This window comes from Salvelinus sp. IW2-2015, linkage group LG22 (assembly GCF_002910315.2).
Source record: "Salvelinus sp. IW2-2015 linkage group LG22, ASM291031v2, whole genome shotgun sequence".
In the NCBI taxonomy this organism is placed as follows: Eukaryota; Metazoa; Chordata; class Actinopteri; order Salmoniformes; family Salmonidae; genus Salvelinus; species Salvelinus sp. IW2-2015.
In genome coordinates, this window is record NC_036862.1 from 30,056,118 (window position 1) to 30,080,075 (window position 23,958).

Sequence of the window (23,958 nt, forward strand, 5' to 3'; positions counted from 1 at the left end):
TATTCAATGGTACTGCTACAGTCATCACTCTCTATGGGTACCCTGTTAACCGCAACATCACCTCTATGGGTACCTGTTACAGTCTTCCATCCTCTATGGTAGACCTGTTACAGGCATCACTTTCTATGGGTACCTGTTTACAGGCATTCAGTCCTCTATAGTACAACCTGTTGTCAGGCATCAGCTTTATGGGTCCCTGTTACAGGCATTCAGCTCCTCTATGGTACCCTGTTACAGGCATCAACTCCTCTATGGGTACCCTGTTACAGTCATCCATCTCTATGGTACCCTGTTACAGTCATCACCTCCTCTATGGTACCCTGTTACAGTCATCACCTCCTCTAGGGTACCCTGTTACAGACATCCCTCCTCTATGGGTACCTGTTACAGTCCATCACTCTCTATGGTTACTGGTTTACAGGCATCATCTCCTCTATGGGTACCTGTTACAGTCATCACCTCCTCTATGGTACCCTGTTTACAGTCATCACCTCCTCTATGGGTACCTGTTACAGACCATCCTCCTCTATGGGTACCCTGTTACAGTCATCACGTCCTCAATGGTCCCTGTTAGATGCTCATCTCCTCTATGGGTACCATGTTACAGGGTCACCTCCTCTATGGGTACCCTGTTACGGGCATACCTCCTCTATGGGTACCCTGTTACAGTCATCCATCTTCTATGGGTACCATGTTACAGTCATCACCTCCTCTATGGGTACTGTTCAGGCAACATCTCCTCTATGGTCCTGTTACAGGCATCCTCCTCTATGGGTACCCTGTTAGGCTCACTCCTCTATGGGTACGTTTACAGGCATCATCTCCTCTATGGGTGCCCTGTTTACAGGAGTCTCTCCTCTATGGGTACCCTGTTACAGGCATCACCTCCTCTATGGGTACCTGTTACAGGAGTCATCTCCTCTATGGTTACCCTGTTACAGGGCATCACCTCCTCTATGCATACCCTGTTACAGGCAACTCTCCTCTATGGTACTGTTACAGGCATATCTCCTCTATGGGTGCCTGTTACAGGCTTCATCTCCTATATGGGTACCCTGTTAGCACATCACCTCCTCTATGGGTACCTGTTACAGGAGTCATCTCCTCTATGGGTTACCCTGTTACAGGCAACTCTCCTCTATGCATACCCTGTTACAGCACATCTCCTCTATGGGTACCTTGTTACAGGCATCATCTCCTCTATTGGTGCCTGTTACAGGCTTCATCCCTATATGGGTACCCTGTTACAGGCATCACCTCCTCTATGGGTACTGGTTACAGAGTCATCTCTCTATGGGTACCCTGTTGGGCATCGCCTCTCTGTGGTACTTACAGGCATCATCTCTCTATGGGTGCCTGTTTACAGGCTTCATCTCCTATATGGGTACCCTGTTACAGGATCATCTCTCTATGGGTACCTGTTACAGGCATCATCTCTTCTATGGGTCCTGTTACAGGCATCATCTCTCTATGGGTGCCCTGTTACAGGCATCATCTCCTCTATGGGTACCCTGTTACAGGCATCACCTCCTCTATGGGTACCCTGTTACAGTCATCACCTCCTCTATGGGTACCCTGTTACAGTCATCACCTCCTCTATGGGTACCCTCTTACAGTCATCAACTACTCTATGGGTACCCTGTTACAGGCATCATCTCCTCTATGGGTACCCTGTTACAGGCATCACCTCCTCTATGGGTACCCTGTTACAGGCATCACGTCCTCTATGGTACCTTTTACAGGCATCATCTCCTCTTATGGGTACCTGTTACAGGCGTCACCCCTCTTGGGTACCCTGTTACAGTCATCCCATCTTCTATGGTACCATGTTACAGTCATCACCTCCTCTATGGGTACTCTGTTACAGCAACATCTCCCTATTGGTACCTGTTACAGGCATCACTCCTCTATGGGTGCCCTGTTACAGGCATCATCTCTCTATGGGTACCCTGTTACAGACATCATCTCCTCTATGGGTACCTGTTACAGGCATCATCTCCTCTATGGGTACCCTGTTACAGGATCATCTCCTCTATGGTATCCCTGTTACAGGATCATCTCCTCTATGGGTACACCTGGTTACAGGAGGTCAATCTCCTCTATGGCAGGTAGCCCAGCGGTTAAGAGCGTTGGGCCAGACACCGAAAGGTTGCTGGTTCTAATCCCAGAGCCGACCAGGTGAAAAGCATCTGTCAATGTGCCTTGAGCAAGGCAGTTACCCTAATTGCTCCTGTAAGTCGCTCATAGATAGAGCATCTGCTAAAGGTGATGCCTGTAACAGGTTACCCATAGAGGAGGTGATGACTGTAACAGGGTACCCATAGAGGTGATGTTGCCTGTAACAGGGTACCCATAGAGGAGGTGATGACTGTAACAGGGTACCCATAGAGGAGATGATGCCTGTAACAGGGTACCCATAGAGGAGATGATGACACATACTGTACAGTTCAGACCATTTGGTTTAAGTCACACTGCGTTTCACAGGAGCTCCTCTGAGTATAAAACATGGGTCCAGGTCTATCGTCTTGGGCCTTACTGGCTGGGTCTTCCCTCACTTAAAAACCAATTGCGAGAAAAGGCCAGAAAGAGTGGGCCATGCAGAGATAGAGAAGAGGCCTGCTGCTGACTGCTGTCTAATCTTACTGGTGCATGCAATTTGAAAGTTAAAGTGCTCCTCGGAGCCAATGAGCATGGCCCAGTCCCCTCTGCTCTCCATTTTATTTATGGTTTATTGCAGGCTGCGGCGGGCGTATCAGCGCAGCGGGTTCTGCCTCAGGGGTGAAGGCATGGGGGTGTTGTTATAGCATTATCACCCCGCCGTTTCTGTTTCAATTAGACTAATAAAGAGGGTGCACTGGAGGCTGGCCTAACGTGGAGCTGATCCTCCAGGTACTAAATCACACTGGCAGCCTGCCTCCTTCTCTCCACTGTCTACACAGCCTCCTCCTCTCCACTGTCTACACAGCCTTCTCCTCCTACTGTGTTATAGAGGCCATAAAATGAGATGGGTTCAGACTGGTAACGATGCCGTTGGAACAACTGGCTTGGGAGATTAGCTGGCGGCTAAGTAGCACTAGCAGATTCAATGGCCATGTTTATATTCTGAGAGGCCCTCAACTCCCCCCGGAGAGATATGATAGAGTGCATACCGGGCTGTAGAGCTCAGTCCACATTTAGGACACCACACAGGGACAGAGGAACCAAATATAGCCAAAAAACGTCACCACGTTTTTACCAAAATTGTGACTTTACAGTGTTGTCTGTAAAACTTTGTCACTACGAGAGCTTTGGACTATAGGGTTCTATCTGCAAAAATATGATTCTGACATAATTGGATTTAAAGTTCTGAACTCTCATTGGTTTGAATGGTGTCAGAAATGTTTATCTTGTATTCTTTTGAACTTAACAACATGAATTGGGTTATTTAGAGTACTATATACTATACTTTGAACAGAACAAGGATATGTTATTAACTCAATTTTTATAAAAAATGCAAATAGACCCTTATAGTCCCAGGCCCTCGGCTTGTACAAGCCAGAACAGCTAATAGTGCAGGCACCTAGCTCCTGTTTCTGTAGTGTGAGGCAGCATGATGTACAGGATGCTAGTCTATCACAGGGCCTTACCCCCAATCAACAGTATCTCCTTAATGCTGAGTGCCAAAGTCAAGATGCATCAGGTCCCATTATTTTACAGTCTTTGGTATGACTCAGCCAGGTTTTGAACTCACAACCTTCCAGTGCCAGGGCGGACACTCTAACTACAAGGCCAGTGAATTAGTAAGCTAGTGACTAGGTAAAGACATTACCAACCTTCTCACAACCTAGTTGTAATGAAGTGTTAGCAGAATTCTCAGGCTAGTTTTTCCTCTTCAGGTGCCTGCTCTGCCAGAACTTAAACATGTTCACAATCCTTGTTCACCCTACCAAACCAAACATTGAAGATGCTGCTAAGCACCCAGCCTTATTACTGATTCCAAACACACTCTCGTTTCGTAGCACAGAAGAAATGCAGAATGGGTGGCAGTTTGCCATCACAGAGGTCACCACAGTCCCCTAGCCATTTCGCTCTGCCTGCAATCAGAGAGAGGCCTGGGGCCTCATTTTTAAAACGGACGTACGATCATTTTTTATCTTAAGTATGACTTACGCAGAAAACCACATATAAGTAGTTATTTATAAAACCTTACTTTGTCGTGGAAATAATCTTATCTCTATGCAAAGTCTAGACTTGACGTAAGTGATTTTCCTGCTGGTTATGTAGGGGTATTGCAGTTAGGAATGATCAATTAAAGGTGTGAGGAATGAATTGCAAGATGCAAAGTGTTTTGAATTAAAAACAGGATGTGATGTTCTATAAATAGTGTGTCAAATTAGAAAAAAGTAACCATGGCTGTTCTTGCGTTATTGGAAGACATTGAAACTGTGCTTGTAGAAGGGAGAGAGTTTTCAGAGACTTTCTTCAAATGATGATTCATTGTTTATAAGTCGCTATTGTCTCCCAATAAATGKTCTGTTAGATTTGTGAGCAGATTTAGCCCCTAATCTGGAAAGGAAGACACGCTGTAATCATGCCATACCCGTATCTGTCCAAGTACTGTCCACTCTGGGATTCCTCGCTACTGGGACATCCCAGAGGGAATGAGTGACAGGTCGGGTATATCACAGCCATCACTCAGCCGCATCCTGCCACAAGTGATCTCGTCTTCCAAAAAGTTGGCTTTTCTCTTTTGGTCCATGGTTATTCCTGACTAATCCCTCATTTGTGCTAGCATTCTATAAGGGGAAATCGCTGATTGTAAGGCACGTTCAGGTGCCGTCAATTTTAAGTTAATTTTAGATTTATAGATCACAGCTGTGTAAGTTACAAATGGGCCTCTTAGAACCTGCGTAAGCAAGGTTTTTTATGCTCAGKRTCTTTTATGAATCCAAAATAAGCACACTGTCGGGAATGATCTTACGACAAAGTTCAAGTATAAATATAAGAACATTTTATAACGCTGAAGCGCTAACTCACTAACAGAGACTAATGGTCTATTAAAACTCCTGTATTTTACATGACCTAATGGAAGGTGCATCCTCCTCCACACCATCCACGGGCATTAATTATGAAACACAGAGGGGATTCATTTGCAGCCAGGCTCATCAGGCCTCATTGAGAATAACCATGTGTGACAGGGTCACTGAGGAGAGAAGACAGGGGCATATGGGAAATCTGTTTCAGTGTTTAGATTGGATTAAACGCTGCCTCACATTAACCCCGCGGAGCAGCGAAAGCAAAGGAAGGATAAAATGACCTTTCAGACCTGTGACTGTATGTCTGAAGGCACCTAAGGGATATGAATGATGTGGTGGTGTGGAAGGGGCGTCCTTCTGCCCATCATGGAAAGGAGAAAACACCTGCGAGAATGACATTTCATTTACCTGGCAAATGGCATGCATTTCTATGCCATATTCCCATTTTGGGAAATAGTGTACCATATTTATGTACACTTAAAATCATGTTAAAGAGCAGACAGAAAGTTTTAGGCACCAACAGAAATCTTTTTTTTTAGATTTCATAGCTTCATTGTCACGATCGTGTGGAGGAGAGACGGACCAAAACGCAGCATGAGGAAAATAAGCCATCTTCTTTTAATTAAACGAACGAAGATGAACATGAAACGAAAACACTATTACAAACAAACAAAACAACAAATGATCGTGAAGCTAAATAACGCAAGTGCCCAGACAAGCAACAAACGTTAAACAAGACAACTACCCACAAAAGCCTACTGCCTATGGCTACCTTAAATATGGCTCCCAATCAGAGACAAATGAATGACAGCTGTCTCTGATTGAGACCCAATCTAGGCAGCCATAGACATAACTAGACAACCTAACAATACTCTATCCCATACACATACAACACCCATAGACTAACCAAAACACACACAACATACAATGCCCACCCCAACTCACGCCCTGACCAACTAAACATAATCAAAATAACATAAAAATAGGTCAGGAACGTGACATTCATACTCTTACGTTTAACAGGCTGACTACACCGCTCGCGTCGCGTGCACAAGTGTTGCAAAATACATTTAGACATACATGTTATTCAATTATTGCACCCACACTGCACGCGTGCGCCAATGAGCGTCTGCGTTGCCAAGGGCTAAAATAGAAGTCAGTTCTATTTCTGACGTAGATCACGCTGCAAGTCCTGCCTCTCCCATCTCCTCATTGGTTTATAGAAGCAGGTACCCACGTGCCATCTCCTCATTGGTTATACCCACTTGGGTGACTGAAAGATGAACGAGGTCAGTGCCGGTAATGTATCTAATTTATGAAAGTTGCCAATCGCAATATAAAGTCAAGAGAAGAAAAAGCCTGGAAGGAGGAGAGCTGACTAGAAACGATTCGGTTGACCGTTTTATGTGTGGATTAATTGGCGGAGTAGAGGACCTTGTGCATTTCAGGTAAAATAACAACTCAATGTTTAATTCCCAGGACAAATTAGCTAGCAACAGCAAGCTAGCTAAATAAGACAAATTAACTAGCAAGTGCAAGCTAGCTAGCTAAATTTCCATAAATGTTAAATGCTTTTTGACCTGTCCCCAAATTAATATAATTGGTTCAGAGTTTGTTTTGATATTTTAACATGCGTGTCATGATCGCGTTTGGTGTGGGAGGACAAAATWCATTTATGCACGATGGCGCACGATGGCGCACGATGGCGCACACGCGCAGCCGGTTTTGGTTCCGTGTTACGTTGTAGCCTGGTTTGTCATTCAGACATGAAAACAAAGAAATAGAGACTTCATAGACAAACAAGTCTACCTCGTTCCCATGGAAATACTACAGTAGCAACCCACACACCTCTTATTCCCACTCAAACCTCAGGTGCCTAAAGCACAAAGGCAATAAAAAGCTCTTGCTTCATTAAATTTACAGCATGCTGTGATGCTCTCTCGGTAATGGGCGAATGGTGTAATAATATGAATCCATGAAATGTCTCACTACAGCAGAGCACCATGGAGCTGCTATAGGAGCTAACTGCCAGCAAATATAATAACTTCATTAAAAGTGAATAGACTATTGGTTGCCATTGCAGTTAAAAAACCATGGTCCTCAGTTTTTATATGGCTTTGCTAATGCTAATGCTAATGAGATTGTGATGTGGGGTCTATAAAGAAAAGGCCCGAAGAGAGAGAGGGAAAGGCCCAAGTACAGCAAAACYTCAGGAGGTTCACTTGGAATGACTGAAATACGGACTGACTGGACACATGGATGGTGTGGTTCTGTGAAATGTGGGGTTTGATTGAGGTTTGTTCCATGCTCACTGGGCATCTACCAAAGTCTTACACAGAATAAGTAACCAAATTAGCCCTAAATTTGGTTTATTTTAAGATAAGCTGGATGATTAGCCATTGGTTTGGGTTATTCTGAGGTGGCCTGGATGGTTCACTACCACTAATAGACTTAAAACATCCCATCATCACAGACTAATCTGTGGGGACAGAATCATTAGGATGCAAACACATGAAATGCAGTAGAGGAGAATCGGTCATGCTACCTCTGAGTGGGGTGGTGATTATGCTAAGCATAATAATGTGTGGCTGACATGTTAATGTCTTCACTTCTGCTCTGCTGTGGAAATATGTAGACCAGGATCAGGATGCACATGGCCTGTTAATCAACCCTGATAGGGAACTGCAATGACAAACATTCCCATGAACTTTTCTCTGTGACTCTTTTGCTTATTTTTTGTTATATTTTATAGGTACCTTACACATTAGAGCTATAGAGTTAGCAGTTTGATGGTACTTTGGAATTTGGTGCATTTTTTTACCTTTACCTTTACCTTACAAAACAAAATTACTTTAATAATCCTAACGGTTGTCACGATCGTGTGGTTGAGAGACGGACCAAAACGCAGCATTTGGAAAATAAGCCATCTTCCTTTTATTAACACCACGAAGATGAACACGACACAAAACACTATACAAACTAACAAAACAAAACGACCGTGAAGCTACAAACGTTGTGCACATACATACAGGCTACAAACGTTCTACATAGACAATTTCCCACAAATACCTAAAGCCTATGGCTCCCTTAAATATGGCTCCCAATCAGAGACAACTATGACCAGCTGTCTCTGATTGAGAACCAAATCAGGCAGCCATAGACTTTTCTAAACACCTACACTCAACCATAGACTATACTAGACACATACACTAAACCATAGACTATTCTAGACACATCCACTCAACACAAACCCATACACTCTAACAAATCCCCCTAGACACTCCAAACCACCCAAGACAATACAAAAACACAAACCTAACCCCATGTCACACCCTGACCTAACTAAAATAATAAAKAAAACAAAGAWTACTAAGGCCAGGGCGTGACAAYGGTAGTTCATTCATTATTACACTGCTGTTTATTCACAGACAAGCCCAGTTTATTGCTGTTAAGCAGGGTTTGGTTCTTATCAGTCCTTGCCTTGTTTATGCTTGACCTGCTCTTTAGAATACTTAATTATGTTTGCTACCATTGCATTCCATGCTATTTCCCTTCTTATTAAATACTAATGTGTTGGTAACTGAATTTAGTAAGAATCTATTCTGTTCTACAATTAAGTTCAAATTAAATCCTCTGGCTGTAATTACTTCTCAACAATAGTTGAATAATAAGGAGATGGATCACTGTTAACTGGGCGAGGACAAAGTGAATTTTAAAAAGATCATTATATCAGTGGAAGTTTGAAATCAATTTGCCACCACTTTACTGGTTTTCATTAAAAAAGGATTAAGTGAAACATGGGGTTCTTTCTACAAGAGAATGATTATCAACTAGACTGGTAGGTTACCAGACAGTGTAAAAGTAGAGAGAAAGAGAGAGAGAGGGAGGGAAAGAGAGAGAGGGAGGGAAAGGGAGAGAGGGAGAGGGAGGGAGAGAGGGAGAGGAGGAGGCTGACTAGACAAGAGTACAAATATCAGAAGAGGAGGAGTAGGATGAGGAGTAGTGTTGAGGGTCAGTGGGTCTTAATCTTGCGTCGTCCAGTGGCAGCATTTCTGACGTGTCTGTCTGACAGGGTGTCGGGGGACGCTTGTCTAACGTACTGCACGCCTGGTGGCTGTGATGTGAAGTGTGTCTGAAGACGGCCACAAGGGACTAAGGCCACGATTGAAAGAATTTGACAGAGATACACTCCACTTCAATCCCACTGCTCCCTCTGCCACCACACACACATCAGCCACACTACTATGTCTGCTACTGACTCATGTCAATCTAAAATGCTCTCCTGTTCATACAATACTTTACAGTTCTAATCATATACACTACAATGGATTCCCTACTCCACCACAAGTAATCATCAACACAATCATTATGGTTCTGCATCGACACTGCTATTCAGGGTTCAACAGCAATGGAGTCTGGACCTGAAGGCCTTGTACTTATTGAAAAGGGTCCATTTTTAACCTTTAATCTTCTAGAGAGGTTCTCAACTGGTTTTGTCTCAGGACCCACATTTTCTATGGAAGATTGCTGTGAGCATCTTGTCAATTGTTGGAAGCTTCACAGTTAGTTCTGAATTACAGTGATTTTTTTTACATTGATCTGTTAGCAGAGATAGTGGGTTCAAACATATTACAGTATTTATGAAAACCGTGTTGTCTTAGAGGGCGTGCCAAAACTATAACCGCTGTATCGCTGAAATTGGGCATACATTTCTAAGCTGAGTTAAGTCACTATTGACCGTTTGGGCAAGCACTCCGCCCTTCTCCATATTTCATCTGTGGAATCATTTAGATGTATTTGTTGAAAGGAGAGGCAGCAGAGACCTAATGCCATGCAGGCAGACTAACAGCAGCATTTGACAGGAGACTGAGGAACACTGGGGAATGTGGTGTAGGGGAGAGAGACGGGTGAAACAAATACTGTTTTCCACATTAAATCACACAAGCTATACTGGTAATACTGATCTGATCTGTCTGGGCTACAGTCACATTCATTTTCAATCAGAAAATGAGATGTGTGTTATTTAGTGCTAAATCCATACACTGTACAGAGCATTCAGAAAGTATTCAGACACCTTCCCCTTTTCCACATTTTCTTACGTTACAGCCTTATTCTAAAATTGATGAAATATTTTTTTTCCCTCATCAACTTACACACAATACCCCATAATGACCAAGTGAAAACAGGTTTAGACATTTTAGAAAATGTATTAAAAATAAAAAACAGAAATACCTTATTTACATAAGAATTTAGACCCTTTGCAATGAGACTCGAAATTGAGCTCTGGTGCATCCTGTTTCCATTGATCATCCTTGTGATGTTTCTACAACTTGATTGGAGTCCACCAGTGGCAATTGATTAGACATGATTTGGAAAGCACACACCTGTCTATACAAGGTCCCACAGTTGAGAGTGCATGTCAGAGCAAAAAAACAACCCATGAGGTTGAAGGAATTGTCCGTAGAGCTCCGAGACAGGATTGTGTTGAGGCAAAGATCTGGGGAAGGGTACCAAAAAAGCATTGAAGGTCCCCAAGAACACAGTGGTCTCCATCATTCTTAAATGGAAGAAGTTTGGAAACGCCAAGATTCTTCCTAGAGCTGGCTGCCCAGCCAAACTGAGCTATCGGGGGAGAAGGGCCTTGGTCGGGGAGGTGATCAAGAAACTGATCGGTCACTCGGACAGAGCTCCAGAGTTTCTCTGTGGAGATGGGAGAGCCTTTCAAAAGGACAACCATCTCTGCAGCACTCCACCAAAGTGGCCAGACGGAAGCCACTCCTCAGTAAAAGACACATGACAGCCTGCTTGGAACTTAGCAAAAGGCACCTAAAGGACTATCTGGTCTGATGAAACCAAGATTGAACTCTTTTGCCTGAATGTCAAGTGTCACGTCTGGAGGAAACCTGGCACCATCCCTAGGGTGAAGCATGGTGGTGGCAGCATCATGCTGTGGGGAGGTTCTTCAGAGGTAATGACTGGGAGATTAGTCAGGATCGAGGAAAAGATGAACGGAGCAAAGTACAGAGAGATCTTTAATGAAAACCTGCTCCAGAGCACTCAGGACCTCAGACTGGGSCGAAGGTTCACCTTCCAACAGGACAACAACCCTAAGCACACAGCCAAGACAACACAGGCGTGGCTTCAGGACAAGTCTGAATGTCCTTGAGTAGCCCAGCCAGAGCCCRRACTTSAACCCRATCGAAYATCTCTGGAGAGACCTGAAAACAGCTGTGCAGCGAYGCTCCYCATCCAACCTGACAGAGCTWGAGAGGATCTGCAGAGAAGAMTGGGASAAACTCYCCAAATACAGGTGTGCCAAGCTTGTAGCGTCATACCCAAGAAGACTTGAGGCTGTAATCACTGCCAAAGGTGCTTCAACAAAGTACTGAGTAAAAGTGATGTTTCAGATTTAATTTTTAATACATTTTCAAACAATTCTAAAAACGTTTTTTCTTTGTCATTATGGGATATTGTGTGTAGATTGATGAGGGGAAAAAGTCAAGGGCTCTGAATATTTACCGAATGCACTGCATATGTAGTATGTGTGTGGATGGTTCTTGGGTTGGCCCTGATCTGGCCCAGTCTCTGCACCATCAGAGGTACTGTCTCAGTGGGGAAGCGATGGAGGGGCGGATAAACAAGTGTGTGAGAGACAGAGAGTGATATGGAGCTGGAGTGGTACACCAGGGGGCAGCCTGTGGAGCTCTGAGACGAGGGGACGACACAGACAGATGTGGCTGTCAGTAGTGAGACGTCACCAAGGTGAGGGGAGCCTGGGGAAGGACATGTTTCTGTCGACTGCCCTCTACTCTAACTTGTGTATACACGCATGGCACTCGCTCACGCACACAGTCCCTCTACCTATTTCTGTCTCTCATTCTCACTCTCCTCCATCTTCATCTCTCTAACTCTCTTAGGTGTCTAACTTCTACTAACCACCTGGCAAAGCACTTGATGATAATGATGACGATGCCCCAATACTCTCAGATAATGGTTATAAAGAAAAGAAGACAAGGAAAGGAAACAAGTGTTTTGGTAAGTTTCGTTGTTACTAAACACCTGCCAAGGGGAGGTGTTGGAACAAGGTCTTGATCACTGATCAACTTTTGTCACGACCTCCGCCGAAGGTGGCTCCTCTTCCTGTTYGGGCGGCRCTCGGCGGTCGTCGTGACCGGTCTACTAGCTGCCACCGATTCTCTTTTCTTTTTCTGTTGGTTATGTCTGTATTGGTTTCACCTGTTTCTTGTTTGGGGGTTGTTTCAGGGCTATTTATGCCTTCTATGCCCGCCTGCTTTTGTGCGGGCCTGTTCTCTGTTCTGTTTGTGGATGGTTGGGCTTGTTCTCTGTTCTGTTTGTGGATGGTTGTGTTTTGTTATTTTTCGGACTGTTTGGTGTCCTGTTTGGGTCGGTCATTATTTCGCCTGTTGTTTTTGGCGTGACCATACTTATCGTAATAAATACGGTTTTCCCTAAACCTCTGCTCTCTGCGCCTGACTCTGCGCCTGACACACCCACCACTCCTAGCTACGTGACAACTTTATCCAAAATCTGTGTGGAGATTGTTTTCCTCCATTTGATTATTGTTTTGCTCTTGTTTCATTGATCTTTGTCCCAGAGCAGCTGGTAAATAAAGACTCTCTCCACTGATAGATGATGGTGATATTACCATATCATTACCTGCTGCTTGAAATCTATCTGCTCGCAATTACTGCTCTTATGACTGCTGGCCAAATGGGAGATGGTAGCTGAAGCTTTGATATCCATCAGTGTGTTTCCATKCCAATAGAGCTACAGTACACTGTACCAGAAATAGACTCTCAGAACTGGCCTGCTACACTAGATGACTAACATACAGTTATAATGGTGTATGATGAAGTAGAGCAAACTACAGTACCAGTCAAAAGTTTGGACACACCTACTCATTCAAGGGTTTTTCATTATTTTTTATATTTTCTACATTGTAGAATAATAGTAAAGACATCAAAACTATGAAATAACACATATGGAATCATGTAGTAACCAAACAATTGTTAAAGAAATCCAAATATATTTTCATAACTTTAAGACATGGTCAGTCAATCAGAAACATTTCAAGAACTTTGTGCAGTTGCAAAAGTGCAGTCACAAAACTGGCTCTCATGTGGACCGCCACAGGAAAGGAAGACCTAGAGTTACCTCTGCTGCAGAGGATAAGTTCATTAGCGTTACCAGCCTCAGAAATTGCAGCCCAAATAAAAGCTTCACAGAGTTCAAGTAACAGACACACCTCAAGAGGAGACTGTGTGAATCAGGCCTTCATGGTCGAATTGCTGCAAAGACACCACTACAAAAGGACACCAATAATAGGAAGAGACTTGCTTGAGACAAGAAATATGAGAAATGGACATTAGACCGGTGGAAATCTATCCTTTGGTCTGATGAGTCCAAATTTGAGATTTTGGGTTCCAACCACTGTGTCTTTGTGAGACGCAGAGTAGGTTTAACAGATGATCTCTGCATGTGTGGTTCCCAGTATGAAACATGGAGGAGGAGGAACTTCTCTAACTCCAAAACGTTCTGGGACACTGTAAAGTCCATGGAGAATAAGAGCACCTCCTCCCAGCTGCCCACTGCACAGAGGCTAGGAAACACTGTCACCACCAATAAATCCACGATAATCGAGCATTTCTCTACGGCTGGCCATGCTTTCCTCCTGGCTACCCAAACCCAAGCCAACAGCTCCGCACCCCCCACAGCTTCTTGCTCAAGCCTCCCCAGCTTTTCCTTCACCCAAATCCAGATAACAGATGTACTGAAAGAGCTGCAAAACCTGGACCTGTATAAATCAGCTGGGCTAGACAATCTGGACCCTCTCTTTCTAAAATTATCCYCCGCCATTGTTACAACCCCTATTACCAGTCTGTTCAACCTCTCTTTCGTATCATCCGAGATCCCTAAAGATTGGAAAGCTGCCGCGGTCATCCCCCTCTTCAAAGGGGGTGACACTCTATACCCAAACTGTTACAGACCTATATCCAACCTGCCYTGCCTTTCTAAAGTCTTCAAAAGCCAMGTTAATAAACAGATCACTGACCATTTCGAATCCCACCGTACCTTCTCCGCTGTGCAATCCGGTTTCCGAGCTGGTCATGGGTGCACCTCAGCCACGTTAAACGATATCAAGGTACTAAACGATATCATAACCGCCATCGATAAAAGACAGTACTGTGCAGCCGTCTTCATCGACCTGGTCAAGGCTTTTGACTCTGTCAATCACCGTATTCTTATCGGCAGACTCAACAGCCTTGGTTTCTCAAATGACTGYCTCGCCTGGTTCACCAACTACTTCTCAGATAGAGTTCAGTGTGTCAATTCAGAGGGCCTGTTGTCCGGACCTCTGGCAGTCTCTATGGGGGTACCACAGGGTTCAATTCTCGGGCCGACTCTTTTCTCTATATATATCAACGATGTCGCTCTTGCTGCGGGTGATTCCCTTATCAACCTCTACGCAGGCGACACCATTCTGTATACATCTGGCCCTTCTTTGGACACTGTGTTAACTAACCTCCAAACGACCTTCAATGCTATACAACACTCCTTCCGTAGCCTCCAACTGTTCTTAAACGCTAGTAAAACCAAATGCATGCGTTTTAACCGATCGCTGCCCGCACCCGTCCGCCCGACTAGCATCACTACTCTGGACGGTTCTGACTTAGAATGTGTGGACAACTACAAATACCTAGGTGTCTGGCTAGACTGTAAACACTCCTTCCAGACTCATATTAAACATCTCCAATCCAAAATTAAATCTAGAATCAGCTTCCTAATTCACAACAAAGCCTCCTTTACTCACTCCGCCAAACATACCCTTGTAAAACTGACTATCCTACCGATCCTCGACTTCAGCGATGTCATTTAAAAAATTGCCTCCAACACTCTACTCAGCAAACTGGATACAGTCTATCACAGTGCCATCCGTTTTGTCACCAAAGCCAGATATACCACCCACCACTGCGACCTGTACGCTCTCGTCAGCTGGCCCTCGCTACATATTCGTCGCCAGACCCTCTGGCTTCAGGTCATCTATATGTCTATGCTAGGTAAAGCTCTGCCTTATCTCAGCTCGCTGGTCACGATAACAACACCCACCCGTAGCACGCGCTCCAGCAGGTATATCTCGTTGGTCATCCCCAAAGCCAACACCTCCTTTGGCCGCCTTTCCTTCCAGTTCTCTGCTGCCAATGACTGGAACGAATTGCAAAAATYGCTGAAGTTGGAGACTTATATCTTCCTCACTAACTTTAAACATCAGCTATCTGAGCAGCTAACCTATCGCTGCAGCCGTACACAGCCCATCTGTAAATAACCCATCCAATCTACCTACCTCATCTCCATATTGTTTTTATTTACTTTTTTGCTCTTTTGCACACCAGTATTTCTACTTGCACACATCATCTGCACATCTATCACTCCAGTGTTCAGTTTTCAATTGTAATTACTTCGGTACTATGGCCTATTTATTGCCTTAMCTCCTCACGCCATTTGCACACACTGTAAATATACTTTTTTTTCTATTGTGGTATGTGTAACTCTGTGTTGTTGTTTGTGTCGCAAAGCTTTGCTTTATCTTGGCCAGGTCGCAGTTGTAAATGAGAACTTGTTCTCAACTAGCTTATCTGGTTAAATAAAGGTGAAATAAATAAAAAAAAAGCAGCCAATAAGTGCTCAGCATTTGTGGAAACTCCTTCAAGACTGTTTGAAAAGCATTCCTGGTGAATCTGGTTGAGAGAATGCCAAGAGTGTGCAAASCTKTTATCAAGGCAAAGGGTGGCTACCTTGAAGAATCTCAAATATAACATATATTTTGATTTGTTTAACACTTTTTTGGTTACTACATGATTCCATATGTGTTATTTCATAGTTTTGATGTCTTCACTATTATTCTACAATGTAGAAAATAATAAAAAGAAAGAAAAACCCTTGACTGAGTAGGTGTGTCCAAACTTTTGACTGGTTCTGTACATGAAGAGAAATACACACCACCACTGATTGTATATACCTGACACGAGAAAGAAAGAGAGGGAGAGAGAGAGAGGTATTTAAGGTACAAATAGATAAGACAAGGCAGGAGAGCAAGCATTACAATTCTCCTAGGATTATCGATTTAAATGTAAAATACCAATACAGAACTCATTTATATATGTTTGCTTCATAAATACTGAGCAAATGTTTTTATCACCCGCAATGATCAACACAATTTGCTCTTTAGTTCCCTCAAAATCACTGTTTGATCTATCTGCCCTCAGGAATAATCTATGAAAACAGTGTTGATTTCATTACCGGCCACCTCAGCCAGAGGAGATGATTATGCAGGATTTAATGACAGACACTTTCCGATTGCCCAGCGTCCATCTTTAAAACAAATCAGTCTCCTGCTCACTGCTTGTCTGATCACATTCTCCACACCTCATTACGGGACAAGGTGATCTTGCAGAGCAAAAAGATTGTAATATCAGAGCAATCATCTCAATACACGTAAAACTGTCATGGGGTATAAATGAAAATGTTACCGCTCTCCATCTCCAGCTTATGTCACCTGGTAGACAATCAGACTCTTAGCTTACTTTGAGATAACATTTTATTAACATAGACATCAATGTGTTGGTGTTAAAATATCAAATTACAGATCTTTCTGAACACATCAAAAGAGCAGAAGATACCAGATTGATTATTTTTGCGTCCTTGGGCCAGAAATGTATGGAAGCCAAAAGGGAACATTGTAGTAAGCTCTTAAAAGCATGAAGATGTCCTCAAAGTGACTCCAAAGTAATTAGAAGATCAATGCTTCGCAAACAGAGCTATAGCCTATACCAAAATAAAAAACCTGAAATGGCGAAAGTATGTGGGAAATCATTAATATTTGTATTTTGAGCAAACAATTCCTCTAACGAAGCACTGTCTTGGTGTAGTAGGAAAACTCTTGTTCTGCCACAGGTATGCAGAAAGATGGCTGACTAGTTGATTGCTGGATTCATAACTTAAATTTGATGTATCCTAATGGGATCTCAATTTGTTTCCAGGCAGTGTTTCATTGAGATTTAATGCACTCGTGATTAAGATGACCAAATGATATGCACATTATTCAGCATGCCCCCAGAACCATATTTTTTTTATTAACAGTTATTAACATTGCTAGAGAGACGAAGGGAGGGAGTGAGAGAGAGAGRGGGGGGGAGATAGAGACAAAGAAAAAATAAAAGAGAGATTCCGTCTATGAACATGCCAGATTTCGTCAAGTTACTCTCCCCGAGGTTATTTATTTCCAGTGTCGCTGTCCGCTACAGAATGCACCATACTGTACGTCAGAGACAGGGGAAAATATCATCAAAGTTATAGGCCACCCTCATTGCCAGCACAGATCAGCATGACGCGCTGCTCAGAGAATATCAAACAGGTGGAGCGGAGGAGGAGGGGACCACTGTGTGAGGTAATTGGAAGTTTTGTAAAGAAGCAGAAAGTTATTATCAGTGGTGCTGTTCCGTGCCCTGCCGTATGATTGCCATGCTACTTAATAGAGCAGCAGAAGCCTGCCACAGAAAGCCCTGAAGGTCCCCCTCACTGGGTGGTGAACACCACCCACACACCTCACAAAGGAGAGAGAGAGGGAGAGAGCAAGCCAGAAGGGGGGCATAGCATGATTCAGAGAGGGATGGATGAGTGGGAAATGCAATTCTTATTCAACCTGTAATCTAGGCATTGTTCAGAATGGCACTACCCCATTTACAAACCTGCCACAGTTCATTAGCTCACAAAAACAAAAGAATCTGGAAAATAATATTTGTAGTTTTTCTATTTTACCACCATGTCTAAGCAACACGGCTCATAACTGCATGCAGTCTCCTTCTGCAATCTCTAGTAAATGACAATTAGAAGAGCATCATCACAGCAATTTCCCCACCTGATTATGCTGCCAATTGACAGCTGTTGTCATTTTGTGGCTAACATGAGCACATTATGTTGACAAGGTATAATGGGAGGGTGAGCACCAGTGTACTGGAGGAGGCTAATGGAGGAGGCTAATGGAGGAGGGGAGAGGAGAGGAGAGTTCAACCTCTCAGGCCCTGTCTATATGATCACCTCATATGGGTTGCAACTCACATTCTGAAACTTGGTTAGTTGTTGTGCAGTATTTGATTAGGTCGATGTGCTGTGTTGTTTGGTTGGTGGCTGTGCAAGTGCTGTGGTGTTTGGTTGGTGGCTGTGCTAGTGCTGTGGTGCTTGGTTGGTGGCTGTGCWAGTGCTGTGGTGCTTGGTTGGTGACTGTGCAAGTGCTGTGGTGTTTGGTTGGTGGCTGTGCTAGTGCTGTGGTGCTTGGTTGGTGACTGTGCTAGTGCTGTGGTGTTTGGTTGCCCTCGGGTCTTACCTTGGTATCTGAGCAGGAAGGACCCAGGCTGGGTCTGTCTCTGGCTGTGGAAGTGGATGGTGATGTGGTTGCTCCAGCTGCGTACCACCAGGCCCTTCAACAGTATAGACTCGTTGGCCAGAACAGAGGGCTCCCCGCCCCCCAGGTCCTCAAACGTCACCTGCTCCCCCTCCCACAGGCTCACGTTCATCACCTGCATGGACAAACACACAGAGGAGACCAGTTCAGTAAAGGACACACATCAATACATACAGGTACATAGACTTGTAAATAGGGTGACAGAGAAATGTGGTGAGATGAAGCCGCCTGCCTCCTTCACTGAGCTTTTATCATCATACGATGGCACCTAAGAGATATGCCTCCATGTCACTTCATATGAAATCATATCAACTACAGTACCTCCCCCCAGGAAGGGAAAAAAAGTCATTATTTCGGGCAGCCCACCTCAGAGAAAGTGTGGATGGAAACATATTAAATTACAGATAATGAACATGTAGGGCAGAATCCATCAGCTGGAATTGGAGAACGTGGTGACAGAGAAGGTGGTTCCAGGCCTGACCTGTGAAAGCTCTGTACCACAGGGGCAATAGACATGTCAGATAGAAGGATGAGAAAAATGAAAAACAGAAGAACAGAAAACACCAAACTGCCCTGACGTGAATGAGAGACCACATAAAAGAGAAAGGGTTAGAGGTGAGAGGTGCACTGTGTGGGTGCAAGGGGCACTGTGTAGGTGCAAGGGGCACTGTGTAGGTGCAAGGGGCACTGTGTGGGTGCAAGGGGCACTGTGTGGGTGCAAGGGGCACTGTGTGGGTGCAAGGGGCACTGTGTAGGTGCAAGGGGCACTGTGTGGGTGCAAGGGGCACTGTGTGGGTGCAAGGGGCACTCTGTGGGGCCTCTAAGTGTGCACGAAAGGATGAGTATTCGTCTGACATATGTTTACTAAACATGTAACTATATAAAGCTTCTGTGATTATGCTCTTATGAGGACAGTGCTACCCTAGCAACACTTGTCAATTTAAACACATATATAATGCACATCAACAAGTTAATGTAGTGTTATGAATTAATGAACTCATAGCTAAAGCATTGGATAATAGTCCCATTTAACAAAGGGCATCACGACCTAATCACATTATACTGTAAGCCCCATGACAATGAAATACTTCCAGAATACTGTTGGGGATAATCCAATTTGTGTTGGCATTAGTCCCGACTGTCTACCTCACACTGATCTAATCCTGGATCAACACACGTCTGTCTGACAATACGGGCGTGGTTTGTTTCGTTAATATGCAAACAGGAGGTCAACAGCACATTAAGGTTAAAAGCATCATAATCCCTTCAAGGGGAATTACTACAATATGAATTCAGCTCCTCCACCAGAATAATAAAATATGTCCCAATCAAAACCAACTGTGCTGCTAACTATTGTATGTAAAAGCAACACATGAAAACTAAATCATTCATGTGACACTTCCTCATAAAATAAACAACAGATTTTGGAGCGCGTGTGGGGGAGGAGACGTATGCAGTCGACAGTGAGCTTTCTGTATCTCTCCCTGCAGCAAACCAGTCCTCCTCTCCAGAGATTCCCCTTCTACCTCTACAGAGGTATGAAGGAATAGGGGGAGGAGGGAGACATAAAAGAGAGAGAATAAAGGAGAAATCTCCACTAATTAGGTGTACGTTGTGTGAGTGTCTGTGAGGGTACTACAGTATGTGGGCTGCTAGCTAATTATAGAGAATGATTCAGTTGGGGGTAGGGAAGGGATAGAGCACCAGCACTAACATCTGTTCCAGACAGGAGAAATGGGCCATGAGGAGGAGAGGAGAGAGGAGAGATAAAGAGACAGTCGTCCCCTGGCCCCCACAGTGAGTGCACCAGGGCCATACATGRAGAGTTATGGTTCTGCTGGTTAATATTGAGGGAGGCTGAGAGGTCTGTCTGTCTGTCTGGGCCACCTGACACAGTGACACCTGGGCCAACACTGCAGACACAAAACACACTGATAGACAATGTACATACAATATACAACACACATAATACCATACACAAAAAAACACAAATTTGTGTAGATCACACAGGTACAAATCCTGGCACACACACTGAAAGGGGAGACTGTGTGGTTTCCTGTGTGCATTGATATGCCTGTCCTTGAAAGGTTCTGGCAAGTCAGTCACAAACAAAAGCTGCTATTACATGAGACCTGAGGCCACTGAATGGTAAGAGAGAAGCAGTAAGACTAGTTAAGTTCTTCCGGAGGAAATTGGACAGTGTCACCCTGAGCTGAGTCTTTCTTCCTGAAAGCCTGTTTCTACTTGAACACCTGAGTAATCCTGGCTTGAGGGGCCGGTTGAATGCAGATCTGTGGAGGTTGTTCCTGCTGAGCCAAGGTCGGCTGAAGGTGAAGAGCTGAGTAGTTGTMTACAGAGAGAAGAGATTACAGTATGTGGAAGCAAACTGGACAGCAGGCACCAAACTATGTACTGAGATCAAAAGAGAAAATGTAGAGAAAAAATCCATTGGCCTCGAAAGACTCAGGTCCATGTTCAACACTTGTAGAACATGCTAAAAACATACTGAATGTATCCTATCAGCTTGCCTTTCCGATCCCACAGATCAGGTTAAGAGCAATGAGGGTAAAAAAAAACACAGGCTCAGCTTCACTCATCCTCATAAGAGATGGAACATTCACACGCTTTCCCCGCCTGCACTTCTCATTTAACATTCACCTCAGCCATTTCAATTTCATTATCGCCACAATCCCTACGCACCTGTCAGAAAATTGGTTTATGCAGCTCACCTGAATAAAGCAGGGAAATGGTAGAGAAGGGAGAAAAAATTGTAGGGCAAGGAAAAGCCAGAAACAACATGAAAACAAGAGTAAGGTTATATGGAGGGAAATGAAAAACATGTTGAGATATACTGTGAGATGCCTATTAATTATATACAGTGAGCTCCAAAAGCATTGGGATAGTGACACAACAAAACATGTTTTGGAGCTCACTCTATCAGGAACATGGAACACTTTATATTCAGTGTTGCAGCACTTCAGTGGCAAATGTTGTTTAACGTAATCGATGTCTAGCAAACTTTATTTGTCACATGCGCCGAATACAACAAGTGTAGACCTAACCATGAAATGCTTACTTACAAGTCCTTAACCAACAATGCAGTTCAAGAAGAGTTAAGAAAATATTTACCAAGTAAACTAAAGTAAAAAATAATCAAAAGTAACACAATAACATAACAATAACGAGGCTATATACAGGGGGTACCGTTACTGAGTCAGTGTGCGGGGATAGAGGTTAGAGGTAATTTGTACATGTAGGTAGGGGTGAAGTGACTATGCATAGATAATAAACAGCAAGTAGCAGCAGTGTACAAAACAAATGGGGGCAGTCAATGTAATAGTCCGGTGGTCATTTGACTGATTGTTCAGCAGTCTTATGGCTTGGGGGTAGAAGTTGTTAAGGAGCCTTTTGGTCCTAGACTTGGCGCTCCTGTACCGCTTCCCGTACTGTAGCAGAGAAAACAGTTTATGACTGGAGTCTCAGACAATTTTATGGACTTTCATCTGACACCTGATTATTATATAGGTCCTGGATGTCAGGAAGCTTGGCCCCAGTGGTGTACTGGGCCATACGCACTACCCTCTGTAGTGCCTTACGGTCAGATGCCAAGCAGTTGCCATACCAGTCGGTGATGCAACCGGTCAGTATGTTCTCGATGGTGCAGCTGTAGAACTTTTTGAGGATCTGGGGAACCATGCCAAATCTCTCCAGTCTCCTGAGGGGAAAAGGTGTTGTCATGCCCTCTCCACGACTGTCTTGGTGTGTTTGAACCATGATAGTTCGTTGGTGATGTGGACACCAAGGAACTTGAAACTCTCGACCCGCTCCACTACAGCCCCGTTGATGTTAATGGGGCCTGTTCAGCCTGCCTTTTCCTGTTGTCCACAATCAGCTCCTATGTCTTGCTCACATTGAGGGAGAGGTTGTTGTCCTGGCACCACACCGCCAGTTCTCTGACTTCCTCCCCATAGGCTGTCTCATCGTTGTCGGTGATCAGGCCTACCACTGTTGTATCATCAGCAAACTTAATGATGGTGTTGGAGTCATGTTTGGGAGTACAGAAGGGAGTACAGGAGGGGACTAAGTACACACCCCTAAGGGGCCCCAGTGTTGAGGATCAGCGTGGCAGACGGGTTGTTGCCTACCCTTACCACCTGGGGGCTGCCCGTCAAGAAGTCCAGGATCCAGTTGTATAAAGTGTAAGTAGTGCTAAAGCTGCATCTCCTCTACACTATTATTTAGAGGGTAGAGAGTAACCATTTGTACATCTTTGAAACACTGTATATATACATAAAATGACATTTGTAATGTCTTTATTCTTTTGGAACTTCTGTGAGTGTAATGTTTACTGTTCATTTTTATTGTTTATTTCACTTTTGTATATCATCTACCTCACTTGCTTTGGCAATGTTAACATATGTTTCCCATGCCAATAAAGCCCCTTGAATTAAATTGAATTGAGTAGAGCATCAGAATTTTYTTTGCTGTCCACTTATTCTCATTTCTGACCTGTTTTACTGAGGTTAATAGCTGCTGATTCTAAATCTCATTGTCACGATGAGCTGAATTAACATTAACACTGATTGAACAATATAACAACTCCTAAGAGGAGGAGCCTACACAATGTTTATTAACATTGTGTTATACTGATCCTGTTAGTCATCCAACTGAAACACTCTGGAAGCCAACTTTTCTTCCCGATTCTCATTCATCCAATTCTCCATCTCTCTCCCTCCATTCTTTGCTTTCTCTCTCTCTCTCTCTGTCCTCCTTGTTCTGTCTCTCAATCTCAGAGGAAAAAATGCATCTTTAAAAAAAAACACCAGAAAGGATTCTAAAGTGCTGCACTGCACTCTCCACATCTAAAAACCCTGCCTCCGCCACATTGGTGAACTTCAAATCCTCTCCCAACAATAGCAAGGTACAAAAGAGGCAAACCGAGGACAAGGCAGAAGGAGAGATGAGTAATGGACTTTCCCTCCCTCCCTCTCTTCTTTCTTTCCTTTCACACTCCCTCCATGACTCTCTGACTATCAGCCATGGCACTGGAGATTTTCCTGTGTGGCAGCAGGTGTGACTGTAGCCACTTCCAGAGAGTGGCTGTGGTGTTGTGAGGGTCACCATGTTGGAGCTGTCCCAGATAGAGGTCAGCGGTCTCATCTACTGCCTGATCCGGTCAGTGTCTGCCTGGAGACAGCAGGTGCGCATCACGAAATGAGAGGAAACTCAGGATGAGAACTAACATGGCTGCCATTCCTGCCACTTGTCCCGCTGAGTTCAGTGTTAGGGATAAAAATGAATAACACTGAAAATAACCAGCACTTCACTCTGAGTCAGAGGACATTACGGTCTTGTACGGACCTTTGTTGTCTTAGCCAGACAGCTCAAGTTCACAAACCTGGTGTCCGGGAGACTTTTTAATTTGGCCTACCCCGGCCAAACCGTAACCCGGACAACGCTGGG

At 44.0% G+C, this 23,958-nt stretch overlaps 1 pseudogene; it reads right to left on the reverse strand.

Annotated features, from left to right (window-relative positions):
* The window catches only part of LOC111949863 (seizure protein 6 homolog), a 162,142-nt pseudogene that overhangs the window by 24,519 nt on the left and 113,665 nt on the right, over window positions 1-23,958 (reverse strand).